General features: G+C 43.9%; 1 pseudogene; it reads right to left on the reverse strand.

The window, feature by feature from the left end:
* Positions 1 to 527: 527 nt before the first annotated feature.
* On the reverse strand, positions 528 to 1,090 carry LOC125460716 (NF-kappa-B inhibitor-interacting Ras-like protein 2; annotated as a pseudogene).
* Positions 1,091 to 17,075: the final 15,985 nt, after the last annotated feature.

The following is a 17,075-nucleotide window of genomic DNA, read 5'->3' on the forward strand; positions in this document are numbered from 1 at the left end:
GATCGTTGCTGATCATCCAAACCAATAACCTGTTCCTGCTTTTGCTCCACATCCTTTGATCCCTTTAGCAGTATCCAAATGCTGTATCCACCTCCTTCTTGAAATCATACAATGTTTCGGCCTCAATGCCTTTCTGTGGCAACAAATTCTACAGGTTCACTACTCTCTTAGTGACGATATTTCTTCTAGTCTCAGTTCCAAATAGTTTACCTTGTATCTTTAGGTTTTGGCCCCTGGTTCTGTACCCCTCTGCACCATACATGCATCTAACCTATCTGGCCAAAATAATCAAAGCTGGTTCAATTTCTCATTTACCACTCCGACCATCCCAGGAATCAGTCTAGTAAAACCTTCACTGTACTCCTTCTATAGCAAGAACAGCTTTCTGATTTGAAGTTTTATTATAAGAATGAGAAAATAACATTGGCAACATAAATAATGTCAGAAGCTCTTCATGAAATATATGCTTTTAGGAGTAAAATAAGCTTTTTCATTTAAAAAGAATCTTTGCATTCCAGGCTATTGCATTAGCTGTTGATTGAGTCGCTCCCCTTTTTCTGGCTGAGTGAGAATGCGGACTTGCTCTGAAGTTAGCTCATTTTACTGGCTACGTGAACCAATGGCTCGATTGGATATGGCATTCTGCCAGAAACGCACCCCCAGAATTTAATCTCCTCCGACTGCCAAGTGTTGAACAGCATCAAGGTCCACCCATCACTCTTCCTGCAGGTCACACTTGTTCACCAGAATTATCTCCTTCAAATTGTGGGACCTGCTGATTTCTTTCTTGAAGGCCTTGACGCACTTGAAGGATTCCCAGCTGCCTATGCTCTACACCAACGCAAACCCATCAGCAAAGGAATCACAATTGCTTGGGAAGTTCAATGCCTTCCCTCAGGTTTCTTCAATCATAAACATGAAGCTGCTCCAGAATGCCACAGTTTGTCTCTTTGGAAATGACATAAATACCTTCCAGAGTTTCATTTGTCTCAGAATAAGGAGCATGATTTCCGTAGAGAAGCTGTTCCAAAATGGCAGTTTCTCCAAATGATAGCAAGCCACAACTGATCACTTTATGTCTCTTCCTCATCTCACCAATCTGGAATTACCAACACTAACCAGGAGAAGTGGGCACTGTAAATAATAAACAAGACACTTGGGATGATGTAACGTTAAGATTACCTCTCTCTGAGCAGACATCAATTCCACCTGTTGCCATGGTAAGATTTGAACCAATGTCCCCAGAGAATTAACTTAGCGTGTGGAATACTAGCCCGGTGGACATATTCAACATGCTGCCATCCTGCTTTAAAGGGCTGTTTATCTCAGTTGGCAGAGTGGTACCAATACTGCACGTGCCAGCTGAAGTTACCATGAAGGTCATATCTTCTTGTGGCACCCTTTGCTTGATGACCGTTAGGCTAAACCACCAATAATTATCTCTTGAATGTGATAGCTGCTTGCTACGACTGGCTTGTTTGCCTAGAGGTATGATCCTTTACTAGCGGTATGCAGGAGATTCAGGTTTCAGATCTCGGACGTACCCTGATTGCTCGGTGCAGTCATTTAGCTGGGCACCTGATTTGTGAAGCAGAGTGGGTTCCGTTCCTGCATGAGCTGAGTTCGCCATGAAGTTCCTGCCTTATTGACTGTATCACTTGTGAGAGACATGGTGACCCTCAGATTAAACTCACCACCAGTCATCCCTCTCTAATGAGGGAACAGCCCTCTGGGGCTCTACAGGCTAATGGTTTCTGAATATCAATATTGGCAAGATCCATTTTTTTAGGCCAGAGCTAGAGTATTGTGGGGAGTTCTGAAATCCACATTTCAGAAGGAATGTGATAACAGTGGAGAGGGACAGAGATTTGCCAGGATGCTTCCTGGGCTGGAGAATCTTGTCAATGAAGAGAGATTGGACCGAATGAGGTTATTTTCCTTGGAGCAAGTAGATTGAAAAGAGACATAATTGAGTTGTATAAAGTTATGAGTGGCATAGACAGAGTAGATTGGAAGAACCACTTCCCGCAGTGAAGCAATCGATGAGCAGGGGTTTAAGGTGTGGGCTGGAGGTTTAGAGGGAATGTGAGGGCAATGTATTCTCACCCAGATGATGGCGAGGATCTGCCTATAATGGTAGTAGAGGCAGATGCCCTTGTAACATTTAAGAAGTATTTAGAAATGCGCTTGTGATTCCAAGGCATACAATGTTATGGGCCAAGTATCGGAAATTGGGATTAGAATAGTTTGGCTTGTTGTTTTTGACTGGCACAGACTTGGCCTGCTGTGTTCATCCTGCTCCACACTTTGTTATTTCGGATTTTCCAGCATCTACAGTTCCCATTATTTCTGATACAATATTCCACGTGTAGTTTCACCAATGCTCGAACAACTGCAGCAGGACATCCATGCACCTCTCCTCAAATCCTACCACTATGAAGGTCAGTAAACCATTTACCTTCTTTACTGTCTGCTAAATCTGTATGCTTATCTTCAGGGACTGTGTATGAGGCCACTCAGGCCTTGTTGCACATTCTCCTCTCCTAATTTGTTGCCTTTCAGATACTAATCTACCTTCTTATTTTTGCCACCAAAGTGGATGATCTCACATTTATCCACATTATACTGCATCTGCCATGCATTTGCCCACTCACTCGGCTTATTCAAATCATACTGAAGTATCGCTGCATCCTCCTCATAGCTCACCTACCACCCTGCTTTGTGTCATCTGCGAATTTAGAGGAATTAGATGCTGCGAACATCTGGGGTTCTAGCGCTGATCACTGCAGTACCTCATTGTCTGCCATTTGGAACAAGATCGATTAATTCCTATTCCTTTGTATCCTGTCTGCTAATCAATTTTCTATCCATCTCGATACACTACCCCAATCGCATGCCTTTTCATTTTGTACACAAATCTCTTATAAGGAACTTTGGTGAAAACCTTCTACAAGTCCAAATAAAGCCCTTCATCACATCTGTCTTTTGCTCCAAATGCTTCCCCAATTACATGTCATCTTGTATGCTCATGCCACATTCATGGCACAGCCATTCTCCCAAGCCACCTTTAAGGACACTTATACATTCCGTGCTATTTCTAGGCCTACATCAGCCTCATTCCTTCACCATGCCTCTTATATTCCCCAAATCACTTTCAAAACAATTTGCCAATGTCAGTAATGATCAGCGCTCAGGAGCCATGTGGAAAAGAAAACATTGTTATACATCTAACAATCTAAATTTCTAACCAAAAATGCCTGATATTGAGTTAAGCTCTCAGTTGTGAGACTCATTCAAAGATTTCAAACCCATAATTAATTTTATGAACATAACCTTGATTTCAAGTAAATCTTTGAAAAATAAGTATACCAATGCTCAAATCAATCAAAGATTTTAAAATTGTTCTCAGGGCATGCTTTATCAGATGATTAAGATGATTTACAAATGAGACAGTTCATTGGTGCATTATAGTTACGTGTGTCTCTTTTGTCATGCAAAAGCTGTTGAGGTTCGAACGGTTGGTTACCATTGCCTTTAGGAAATCGGCCTTGAAAGCAAAGAGAGATTTTGGATAACTAGGGGAAGATTTGAATAGAAAAGCAAGTGTCCTTGGTGATAATTAAGCACTTGTGAAACTCACGGCCATAAGACCATAAGGCCATAAGACATAGGAGTGGAAGTAAAGCCATTCAGCCCATCAAGTCCACTCTGCCATTTAAATCATGGCTGATGGGCATTTCAACTCCACTTCCCTGCACTCTCCTGGCAGTCCTTGATTCCTTCTGAGATCAAGAATTTGTCGATCTCTGCCTGGAAGGCATCCAACGTCCCGGCCTCCACTGCACTCTGTGGCAATGAATTCCACAAGCCCACCACTCTCTGGCTGAAGAAATGTTGTCTCATTTCAGTTTTAAATTTACCTCCTCTAATTTTAAGGCTGTGCCCACGGGTCCTAGTCTCCCCGCCTAACGGAAACAACTTCCTAGCGTCCACCCCTTCTAAACCATACATTATCTTGTAAGTTTCTATTAGATCTCCCCCCAACCTTCTAAACTCTAATGAGTACAATCCCAGAATCCTTAGCTCCAGGGCTAGGATGTCCTTCCTGAGGTGTGGGGCCCAAAATTGGACACAGTATTCTAAATGGGGCCTAACTAGAGCCTTATAAAGCTTCAGAAGCACATCGCTGCTTTTATATTCCAACCCTCTTGAGATAAACGACAATATTACATTCGCTTTCTTAATTACGGACTCTACCTGCAAGTTAACCTTTAGAGATTCCTGGACCAACACTCCCAGATCCCTTTGTACTTTTGCTTTGTGAATTTTCTCATCATTTAGAAAATAGTCCATGCCTGTATTCTTTTTTCCAAAGTGCAAAACCTCACATTTACTCACATTGAATTTCATCAGTCATTTCCTGGGCCACTCTCCTAAACTGTCTAAATCTTTCTGCAGCTTCCCCACCTCTTCAGTACTACCTGCCTGTCCACCTATCTTTGTATCATTGGCAAACTTTGCCAGAATGGCCCCAGCCCCTTCATCCAGATCATTAATGAATAAGGTCAACAGCTGCGGCCCCAAAACTGAACCCTGCGGGACACCACTTGTCACCCGTTGCCATTCCGAAAAAGAGCCTTTTATATTAGATTAGATTCCCTACAGTGTGGAAACAGGCCCTTCGGCCCAACAAGTCCACACCGCCCCTTGATGCAGCCCACCCAGACCCACCCCCCTATAACCTACACACCCCTGAACACTATGGACAATTTAGTATGGCCAATCCACCTAGCCTGCACATCTTTGGACTGTGGGAGGAAACCAGAGCACCTGGAGGAAACCCACGCAGACACGGGGAGAATGTGCAAACTCCACACAGACAGTCACCGAGGCTGGAATCGAACCTGGGTCCCTGGCGCTGTGAGGCTGCAGTGCTAACCACTGAGCCACCGTGCCGCCCCTTTTTATCCCAACTCTCTGCCTTCTGTCAGACAGCCAATCCTCAATCCAAGCCAGTAGCTCACCTCGAACACCATGGGCCCTCACCTTGCTCAGCAGCTTCCCCTGAGGCACCGTATCAAAGGCCTTTTGGAAGTCTAGATAGATAACGTCTACTGGGTTTCCCTGGTCTAACATAATTGTTACCTCTTCAAAGAATTCTAACAGGTTTGTCAGGCACGACCTCCCCTTACTAAATCCATGCTGACTTGTTCTAATCTGACCCTGCACTTCCAGGAATTTAGAAATCTCATCCTTGACAATGGATTCTAGGATTTTACCAACTACGGAGGTTAGGCTAATCGGCCTATAATTTTCCACCTTTTGCCTTGATCCTTTCTTAAACAAGTAGGTTACAACAGCAATTTTCCAATCATCTGGGACTTTCCCTGACTCCATTGACTTTTGAAAAATCATGACCAAAGCCTCCGCTATTTCCTCAGCCACCTCCCTCAGACTCTAGGATGTAGCCCATCGGGGCCAGCAGATTTATCAATTTTTAGACCCTTTAGCTTTTCTAGCAATTTCTCTTTTGTAATGCCTACCATACTCAACTCTGCCCCCTGGCTCTCCCTAATTGTTGGCATACTACTCATGTCTTCCACTATGAAGACTGACGCAAAGTACTTATTGAGTTCTTCAGCTATTTCCTTATCTCCCATCACTAGCCTTCCAGCATCAATTTGGAGCGGCCCAATATCTACTTTTGCCTCTCGTTTGTTTCTTATGCATTGAATCTTTCTTTTCTTTGGGATGAACCTCTGTACTGTGTCCTCAATTACACCCAGAAACTCCTGCCATTGCTGCTCTACTGTCTTCCCCGCTAGGCTCTGCTTCCAGTCGATTTTCATCAATTCCTCTCTCATGCCCCTTTATTTAACTGTAATACCATTACATCTGATTTTGCCTTCTCTTTTTCAAACTGCAGACTGAACTCTACCATATTATGATCGCTGCCTCCTAAGTGTTCCCTTACTTTAAGATCTTTTATAAAGTCAGGCTCATTACATAGCACTAAGGCCAGAATAGCCTGCTCCCTTGTGTGCTCCATCACAAGCTGTTCCAAAAAGCCATCCTGTAAACATTCCATGAATTCCTTTTCTTTGGATCCACCGGCAACATTATTCACCCAGTCCACCTGCATATTGAAGTCCCCCATGATCACCGTGATCTTGCCTTTCTGATATGCCCTATCTATTTCTCGGTGCATCTTGCGCCCCTGGTCCTGATGGCAGAATGGAAACAATTAGAAGATGTTCTCCTTGAATTTAAAACCTACCAATAACTCATTGCAAACTGCACTTTCATGATACAACTGCAGTGAAGTCTTACTCTTTAACAAAATCTGTCTGAATGAACGAATATTCTTACCAAATGCTATGTTACATACAGCTCTCATAAGTCACAGTTGTCTTGCTAAAAGCAGTAGAAAAGGTGTTTGCAGATGGTTTGTTTCCTGAGTCCCAAGTTTGATCAAAGATATTCGATATGTCTGAAGAAAAGGTGACAGATCTTCTCAGGTGTCATTGCTGAATGTTATCTATGAAACAATGGGTTAAAACTGGTGGCTGTACATTAAGGAAACATGGAATTACAGAATTCTTCTAATACCGAAAGAGACCATCCCAGTCCAACATGTCCGCACTGGCTCTCCAAAGGAAAGATTTTTGTAGTGTCACTCTTCCACCTTCTCCCCATAGCTCTGCTCACTCTTCCCTTTCTGGCAATAATCCAATTTCCCCTTGAATGCTTTTACTAAACCTGCCTCTTCCAAACACTCAGGCCATCCATTCCAGATCCTAACTGCTTACTGAATGAAAACATTCCTTTCGTGTCTCTATTGCTACTTTAGACAATTACCTTAAACCTGTATCCCCTTGTTCTCAATTCTTCCATCATCAAACTTTCTCTCAATTTCCCTTCTCCAAGAGAAATAGCCCCCACTTCTCCAATCCAGCTCCATAACTGAAGTACTTCATCCCTACAGCGATTCTTGTGAATCTTTTCTGGGTCCTGTCCATTGGATTCTTGTCCTAGAAGGTAGTATTACAGCAAATGTCACAGTAAGACCAGGATATCAGTGATTTCTGTGAAGCGCAGAATATAGAGTCAAAGGTTCAGTTTGGGAATCGATGGGTGGCAGAGCTGCAAACCATTCACTTCAATCAAGATGGATGCAACAGCAAGAAAATGGAGAATGTGAAAAGAATCATAAATAGCTGCTTCAATCTGATTGGATGAATAGAAGTTTCCAAGGTTTAAGTATCAGAAAGACTAAGCAGCACAAATCTTTCTGTCACTATTTTTGCCATAATCGACCTGAGCTGAGACCTTCATCCACACCTTTCTATTAGTTCACCAGATTAATTCTGGAGATGAAATACTTATCTCATGATGAGAGAATGAATAGTTTAGGTCCATACTTTTTAGAGTTTGGAAGGAGAAGAATAGGAAGAGTTCGAACTGATGTAGATAAAACGTCAAAGGGATTGACAAAGTAGACATAGAATGGAAAACCCACAATGAGAGGTCATAATTTTCAGCTGACAAGTGGCATATATAAAACAAACATGAAGAGAAACTCCTTCTCTCAAAGGGTTGTGAATCTGTGGGATTCACTCCCGTAGAGTGTGGTGGATGCCAGAGCACTGAATAAATTTAAGGAGGAGACAGGCAGATTTTTTTATCAGCAACAGATTGAAGGTTTATGGGGTGTAGACCAGTGAGTGGAGTTGAGGCTGTGATGAAATCAGCCAAGGTCATATCAAATGGCAGAGTAGTGTCGAAGTGCTGAATTGCCTTCCCCTGTTCCGAATTCTTAATTGCTTATGTCTTACTCCCTCTCGCGCTACTAATTCCACAGTTCTTCTGGTTGGCCTCTCAACTACCAATGTCTATAAAGTTAAGCTTCTTCAAAACTGCGCCACCCATATTCTAACTAACCTATTGCATCATGCTCACTGATTTAAGTTAGTCCTTAAACCAAATGACTCAATTTTAAAATTTTCGTAATTTCCTCCATGGCCTTGCATCTCTCTACGCCTGCAACCTCTTTCAGCTGCATAAAGTTCTGATATCTCTGCGCTCTTCCTATTCTCGACTCATGCATTTCCTGATTTCATTTGCTCTATCTTTAGGACCAAGTCTTTAGTTGGCTGGATTCTGGAAACTACTCAGCTTCTCCTCTTCATTTCCTTTCTTAAAGTTGCTCCTTATAACCAATGTCTTTGACAAATCTTCTGGCACCTGTTCCAGCATCTCCTTACATGTTCAGTGTTTAAATTGAGCTGATGAAATTCCTGTGAAGAGTTTGAGACTATGCAAGAGGTGCTATATGAATGCAAATTGGTGATATTGCTGCTGATCAAGTAATGGATGTTGAACAAATATTGTGACATCTCATTGGTAATGGAGGAATAAAGAAATGCTAGTGATGGAAAATGGTCATTACTCTTTCTTTTGTATGATCAAGCTGATGCCAAGGCTGTGGGCAATATTGTCAGGAATCACGATATTTCTGGCAAAAACTTAGGAAGATTTTTTTCCTTTAGTAACCTGTTATTGTGGTATTGGAGTATCAAAGCCTTGCAGAACTGTTTTTATTAACAGATGTTCTGGAACTAGAAGTGACAAAAATCTCGCAATTCCAACTACAATTCAAAGCCCAACAAAATATGATTTGTGGATTTGATTGGTGGTAGTGCAATGCCAGAACCTACGGTGTGGAATATATAATATTGCCCACTGGGAGTAGGTAAAAAATTATTGACAATTGCTCAATAACCATCAATTCAATTCCTATTTTGTACATGAAGTTCAGCTTTTGCACCAAAAAGTTAAAAAGATCTTGCAAAATCCTTTGAAGAAAATAAAATTCCACAATGAAAGCAATGCTGAAAGAATTTTGTGTCTGGCATGGCACAAAGTCGAATAGACAAGAACATTGTCTGAGGACAGTCTTTGTTGACATTGTTGAATGAGAGTCATGAGAGAGCTGCAACTGGCTTCAGTGCTCCTGTACTGGGAAGTGGGGGTTGGTTAATCAATAGATCCTCAGTCATCTCTGTTTGAAATTGCGCATAGATTTGGATATCAGAGAAAGACAGATTCTAGCTCTGCCATGCAGATCCTTGTGGTAAAATAGCTTGCCACCACTCACAGTTTAATCTCATGCATGAAAAGTAATCATTGGATTGAACTGGAATCTCAGATGCATTGCAGTATAGGAGGAGGCCATTTGGACCATCATGGCTTGGTAGGTGCCGAGCTCCAGTCTTCGGTTTTATCGCCATACTTTTGCATTTTTGATATTGCAATAATCATCCAATGTCCTTTTGAATACCTTGTTTGATCTTCCCACCAACTCATTCCATGCCCCAACTATTCACCAAGCAAAAATGATTTTCCTCACTTCCCCCTTTCTTCTTTTGTAGATCACTTCAAGTCTTGCTTTCTCATTCTTGTTCCTTTTAACAAGCAAACAATTTCTCCCTATCTACTCCCTCGAGCCTGCTCACAGTTTCGAAAACATCTATCAAGTCTCCTTAGTCTGCTTCTCTCAAAGGAGGACACTCTCAACTTCTTTAATTTATCCCCAAAATGAAGGGCCACATCCTTGGAGCCATTGACGTAGATCACTTCTGCACTCTCTCCAATGAGATACTGAATGTCTATTGACATCAGTAGAATCATGCTCCAACAAGCACCACTTGCGGACAAGAGAAACTGGGAACAGATGAACTATTCCATTTTAGGTGGAATAAAGTAAAATATAGCTTTGTGAGATTTTTTGGTCAATTTAACGCTTTTAACTCTGACATAATGCGGCCTAGGAACTGTCAAAGACAGTATAATCACCACAGTACTTGGGGGTAGGGAAATGTGAAAATCCTTGCAAGTGAAGTCAGTGCAAAGAAAATTTTAATTTCCCAGCAATTCTACCTCTCTAGGGTGCTTTGGGTGCTGGAAGTTACTAATGAGACAATGTTATTAATCTTAGCCAAAGGAGATAGTAATTCACCCGCAGCTAGAGCTTTCCAAAGCCTGTCTGGCTCATAAAACCTGAGGCAGTTCACTTTCATGTGCTTTGGTGCTTATCTGCATTGACAACAATATGGTGACACTTCCCTTACCCTGATGTGCTAGCCTCAGCTAAGGGCCACGTGAGGTCAATGTTAACACACTGAGAATTTTACGAGTGGTCAAGAGACATGCTGAAAAGGTCAGATTACATTAGCAAAAGCACTGCTCACCTTCCATTACTAATCCGCTTTTCAGTTGGAAGAGTGAGCAAAGTATTGAAGCCGAGATTTTGACAGTCACCTTGACTTACAAGAAACAAGTGTTGTTGCCCCCTCTGTATTTTGGAAGATACAAGGTAAATCGGGCGCAGAAGAGTTAAAGACCCCAATCTCTCGACTCAGCTGTGTCACTCGCTTACTGAGCACGGCTCATGAACAGCAAGGGGTCAAGAGTCAGGGGCAAACTCCGGAAGCTGCTCTATTTTAGACATTATGTCCACGCAGAACAAAGCTACCGACTTGAGGTGAGCTGGAGAGCAACTGCCTCCTGTTTCTGAGCTGGGAGCTCCCCTGATGCAGGTGGAAATTTTTTTGCACAATTACAGGACACAATAATCCATTCAAATTTAACAATCGAAGTTACATATTTATGTTCTGCGTATATTACAAATTATTTTGGATCTTGTAATTAATATTTTTGAAAAGACTTTGTGGATTTTCCTCTGTAACTGCCATAATTACTCCAGAAGCATATAAATAGATTGTTTACAATTGTCTAACGAATACCAGACACGTTCGGACATAGAGCAGTTTTTCCGCTGCCTTCGCCTCCACGCTTACTTCTTCAACCGGGAGCCTAACCCTTCCTCCACTGACCCCTTCACCCACCTCCAACACAAGTCCTCCTCCTGGACACCACTCCCAGGCCTCCTACCCTCCCTCGACCTCTTCATCTCCAACTGCCGTCGAGACATTAACCGCCTCAACCTCTCCACCCCTCTCACCCACTCCAACCTCTCACCCGCAGAACGGGCAGCCCTCCGCTCCCTCCGCTCCAACCCCAACCTCACCATCAAACCCGCAGACAAGGGTGGCGCAGTGGTAGTATGGCGCACTGACCTCTACATCGCCGAGGCCAAACGCCAACTCTCCGACACCACCTCCTACCGCCCCCTCGATCATGACCCCACCCCCAAGCACGAAACCATCATCTCCAACACCATCCATGACCTCATCACGTCAGGGGACCTCCCACCCACAGCCTCCAACCTTATCATTCCACAACCCCGCACAGCCTGTATCCATCTCCTTCCCAAAATCCACAAACCTGCCTGTCCTGGTCGACCCATTGTCTCAGCCTGCTCCTGCCCCACCGAACTCATCTCTACCTATCTTGACTCATTTTCTCCCCTTTAGCCCAGGAACTCCCTACCTACGTCCGTGACACCACCCACGCCCTCAACCTCCTCCAGAACTTCCAATTCCCTGGCCCCCAACACCTTATTTTCACCATGGACATCCAGTCCATATACACCTGCATTCCGCATGCAGATGGCCTCAAGGCCCTTTGCTTCTTCCTATCCCACAGGCCCGACCAGTCCCCGTTCACCGACACCCTCATCCGCCTAGCCGAACTCGTCCTCACCCTCAACAACTTCTCTTTCGATTCCTCCCACTTCCTACAGACAAAGGCGGTGGCCATGGGCACCTGCATGGGCCCCAGCTATGCCTGCCTCTTTGTAGGTTACGTGGAACAGTCCCCCTTCCGCACCCACACAGGCCCCAAACCCCACCTCTTCCTCCGTTACATTGATGACTGTATCGGCGCCGCCTCTTGCTCCCCAGAGGAGCTCGAACAGTTCATCCACTTCACCAACACCTTCCACCCCAACCTTAAGTTCACCTGGGCCATCTCCAACATATCCCTCACCTTCCTGGACCTCTCAGTCTCCATCTCAGGCAACCAGCTTGTAACTGATGTCCATTTCAAGCCCACTGACTCCCACAGCTACCTAGAATACACCTCCTCCCAACCACCCTCCTGCAAAAATTCCATCCCCTATTCCCAATTCCTCCGCCTCTGCCGCATCTGCTCCCACGATGAGGCATTCCATTCCCGCACATCCCAGATGTCCCAGTTCTTCAAGGACCACAACTTTCCCCCCAGAGTGGTCGAGAACGCCCTTGACCGCGTCTCCCACATTTCCTGCAACACATCCCTCACACCCCGCCCCTGCCACAACCGCCCAAAAAGGATCCCCCTCGTTCTCACACACCACCCCACCAACCTCCAGATACAACGCATCATCCTCCGACACTTCCACCACCTACAATCGACCCCACCAGCCAAGACATTTTTCCATCCCCACCCTTGTCTGCTTTCCGGGCAGACCACTCTCTCTGTGACTCCCTTGTTCGCTCCACACTGCCCGCAAACCCCACCACACCCGGCACCTTCCCCTGCAACCGCAGGAAGTGCTACACTTGCCCCCACACCTCCTCCCTCACCCCCATCCCAGGCCCCAAGATGACTTTCCATATTAAGCAGAGGTTCACCTGCGCATCTGCCAATGCTTGGGGACCGCTTTGCAGAACACCTCCGCTCGGTTCACAATAAACAACTGCACCTCCGTTTCAGCTCCCCCTCCCATTCTTTAGATGACATGTCCATCTTGGGCCTCCTGCAGTGCAACAATGATGCCACCCGAAGGTTGCAGGAACAGCAACTCATATTCCGCTTGGGAACTCTGCAGCCCAATGGTATCAATGTGGACTTCACCAGCTTCAAAATCTCCCCTCCCCCCACCGCATCCCAAAACCAGCTCAGTTCATCCCCTCCCCCCACTGCATCACACAATCAGCCCAGCTCGTCCCCTCCCCCCACTGCATCCCCAAACCAGTCCAGCCTGTCTCTGCCTCCCTAACCTGTTCTTCCTCTCACCCATCCCTTCCTCCCACCTCAAGCCGGACCTCCATTTCCTACCTACTAACCTCATCCCACCTCCTTGACCTGTGCATCTTCCCTGGACTGACCTATCCCCTCCATACCTCCCCACCTATACTCTCCTCTCCACCTACCTTCTTTTCTCTCCATCTTCGGTCTGCCTCCCCCTCTCTCCCTATTTATTCCAGAACCCTCTCCCCATCCCCCTCTCTGATGAAGGGTCTAGGCCCGAAACATCAGCTTTTGTGCTCCTGAGATGCTGCTTGGCCTGCTGTGTTCATCCAGCCTCACACTTTGTTATCTTGGATTCTCTAGCATCTGCAGTTCCCATTATCTCAAATAGATTGTTTACATTTTGCCCACTTACTGAATGTCCTGACTCCTCTGAGAAATGTTTTCTAAACACTTCACTGTAAAGATTGAACAGATCTAGAACCATAATCTATCCATTCGCTATATTCATTGTCTACTCTGACTGCGGCTGTTTGCATCAGTATTAATTCTGAAGCAATCTTCAATCTTTCCCTTCTACATGCAAATCACATATGAAATGTCTGTTAGACCACACTCTGTCAAGTGCCTTGATAAAATCTATAAAACACTGCTTTACATTTTCTTAGGCTCCTACTGTCCTCCTCATTACAGTTTTTAACATAAATGTTGTATTTCCTTTCCTTCAAGGAATCCATATCAGTTTTGCTAAATAATAATTCTATTAATTCCACTCTCTGCACTCATCATGATTCTTAGAATGATTTTGATTTTGTGATTGATTAAACTGATCTTTGCAGCAGTCCACATTCTGTTGCACCTGATCTTTTAAGTAGTGCTATAATGTGAGATGAACAGATGATATGGTTGTGATGGCAGATATGAAGGAAAATCTACAGATTCCTGTGAAGGCCATTGTTATAAACAGCAGCATATGTGGGTTGCCTCTTTAACCTGCAGCAACACAGTGTGCATTAGTAATATCAAATAAAAGAATTAAACCCAGATGCAGAATAACAGTGAGATGCAGAATAACATGGAATGATTAAAGTGTAAATACATAGATTCATTGTCTGTTTTGATAGGCTAGCTTAACAATATATGCCAGCCAAAGTGATGAAAACATCAGGAAATGCATGATACTTGCAAAATAAACCTTCATAAAAATGCCAGCCCTCTTAAGAAGTAATAACATTGCAACTGAAAGCAAAATGAGATCACGAAAATATTACACTTGGTCAATGTTACCTATGGATGTGAATGCTGGAATATGAGCAAGATACAATATAGGATAAATTAAACCAAACAGGGATGTAGTTTCTGAGATGCATAGTGAGGATTAGTCAAACATCACACAAAACTAACGAGGAAGTTTTGAGGAAAGTACACATTCAACAGGTTTTCTCAATGATCACCAGAGATAAGCACTAATCTTTGGGCATGTTCTTAAGAGAGAACAACTTACAGCTGACTCCTCTGAGGTTCTGAACAATGTGGGTTATGGTGAGAAACCAGGGAGAATTGCATGAAAAGCCTTGTGAGGCATTTCTCACTGTGGAGACCAACTCAGTGGACTTTTAAATAGAGTTCATACGATCCCTACAGAGTGGAAGCAGACTATTCGGCCCATTGGGTCCACACCAACCCTCTGAAAAGCATCCCACCCTATCCCTGCATTTCCCATTTCCTCAACTGCACTTTTTCTAAATTATGGCAGGAAACTGGAGCAACGGAAGGAAACCAAAGCTGACATCAGGAGAATGTTATGTTCTGCCACTCACCAAAGGCCGTTGCTGCTGTCTTCCAGTGGTGCACCCTGTCAAGCATTGGCAGTACACAGCTACCCTACACAATCTGTTCTATTTGCCCCATGTTGGACAGAGGGTAATTGACACTCTAGAGGTCCAGCTAGTTGGGGATGCATGTGCTCAATGCCCATGAATCATACCCTGAGTTTTTGGTGACTAAAGGAAGCGGGAGGAGCTGAAGTCTGCTGGAGTCACTAAGGACTGCTCTAATTTTCATGTCAGCAATTGTCATCACCTCATTTCCATTCAGCAGGTGGGAGAATGAGAAACTGCATATTCATAAGGTGAGATGGTGCAGTAATGGGATGTTAATGAATGCAAAAAAAATTTTGCTGCTCACCAGCAAGGACCTTGTCTCCTCATTCAACACTTGGGCCTGAATCTTACAGTTTAATGGCGAAGTATCAGTTGTTTCGGTTTTTTGGATGGCTTTTGCTGTGAAGCCTTGCAAGTTTTCTCCTATCCTCTTACAATTACCTCATTAACTACATTCCCTGCTCCTGTAGTGTCCCTCACATCTGAATCCATCCCCATCTTACCATGCTCCGTTTCTCAAATGTCATTACTGCTGGGATATCCCAGAATTCACCAGGATTCCATGTGCCTGTGCCTCCTCAAAAAGCCTGTCGTTTATCCAAACAAACGCAGTCAGTTAGCAACTGCCCTGCATGGTTCCTGATGTTTTCCCCAGACATGGGTAACCACAGGAGAAAGATGGCCTACTTTCTGGGCAGGGACATGAGGTGCAGCTGGATGGGAGTGCCCCTGCCTCCAAGACTAGAGTGGAGGCCTTGACACCACACTATGCCTGGGCCAAGGCTATCATCCAGGTCAGTGCAGTGTCGGCTGCCTAGAGGAATCCATAACACTGTAGGAAGAAGGCCAACATGCTTCTCCAGTGTAAGTCACACAGTCATAGAGCTGTACAGCATGGAAACAGACCCTTCAGTCCAACTCGTCCATGCGGACCACATATCCTAAATTAATCTAGTCCCATTGGCCCTCTAAACCCTTCTTATTCATATATCCATCCAAATGCCTTTTAAATGTTGTAATTGTACCAGCCTGCAATACTTCCTCTGGCAGTACTTTACAGACGCGGACCACCCTGTGCGTGAAAAAATGTTGCCCTGCCACCATTTTCTTTCTCCTACCTCACACAGACCCTGTCTCTGTTACTGTATCCCCCTCCCACCAAGGTTTATGCTCTACCACATTCCATATTACCTGCAACATTGGCCTTCAGCCTGACATTCTGTCAACAGACAATGTCAAATACTGCATTCATCATTTGTGCACTCTGTTACCTACAATACTTCTGATTAAACAATGCCTTGAGTTTATAATTCTAATTCTTGCTTTCAAATTCCTATTGGGCTCATGCCTTTTCATTTCTGAAATTGCTTTCAGCCCCAAAACCCTCTGAGTTTTTTGAATACCTCTAATTCTGGCTTTTTAAGCAACCTTAATTTTAATTCGTGGAACAGTGATAGTCATGTTTTCAACTCTTCGCAAACCTTTTCAACTCTCTTCCTCTCTTTTCTTCTCTAAGAGGCTCCTTCAAACCTACATCTTTGATCGCTTTCAGGTTGTTAGCCCGAATATTGCCTTATGTGGTTCCATGTCAAATTTTACTTTGTAATGCTTTTCTGGAACACCCCGGGACATTGGTGTAATATAAATATAAGCTTTGTTTTTGATTAAATTTTATTTGTTTTCTGGGAACCATTCAGATTCATAATGGGTCTATATGATCTTCTCCTGATAATTACACACAAAACGGAGTGAAGTTATAACCAACCATTTCCAGTTCCCACTTTTAGTAAATTACGTCCTGAAAAATTGAATAAAGCCGTTATGTGCGCTGCCTACTTCACAACGATTCGTTCTCTTTGTTAATTCAGTGGTGTGACAGAAGGTATAATCAGAATGGTGCCAGTGGAGAGTTCGTTAACAATCAGTTCATCTTTCCCAGAGTTCATTGCGCTTTCTCTCAATGCAGACAATAAATGCACAAAGAAAGTCAATTTGTAAAAGATATCAGAGAAGCTCGCAAATAACATTGCATTTTTCTCGTGAAGGATGAAGATTGCATTTGCACTTGATATCCAAACGCTTTGAAATAAAAATGTCTTTTTGAGTATGTTGTAGTTGCTGCGAGTCTTCATGAGAGTGAAACTAGAGTCCTATGCGGACCTGAGTAGGTAGGAGTAGCAGGCATACTGCCCTGAACGACATTGGTGACTGCTTTGGGTTCTTAAAGATGTCCGGCAGGTTTCACAGTCATATTATTGTATTAGGTACACCTTTAAT

This window comes from Stegostoma tigrinum, chromosome 2 (genome assembly GCF_030684315.1).
Source record: "Stegostoma tigrinum isolate sSteTig4 chromosome 2, sSteTig4.hap1, whole genome shotgun sequence".
In the NCBI taxonomy this organism is placed as follows: Eukaryota; Metazoa; Chordata; class Chondrichthyes; order Orectolobiformes; family Stegostomatidae; genus Stegostoma; species Stegostoma tigrinum.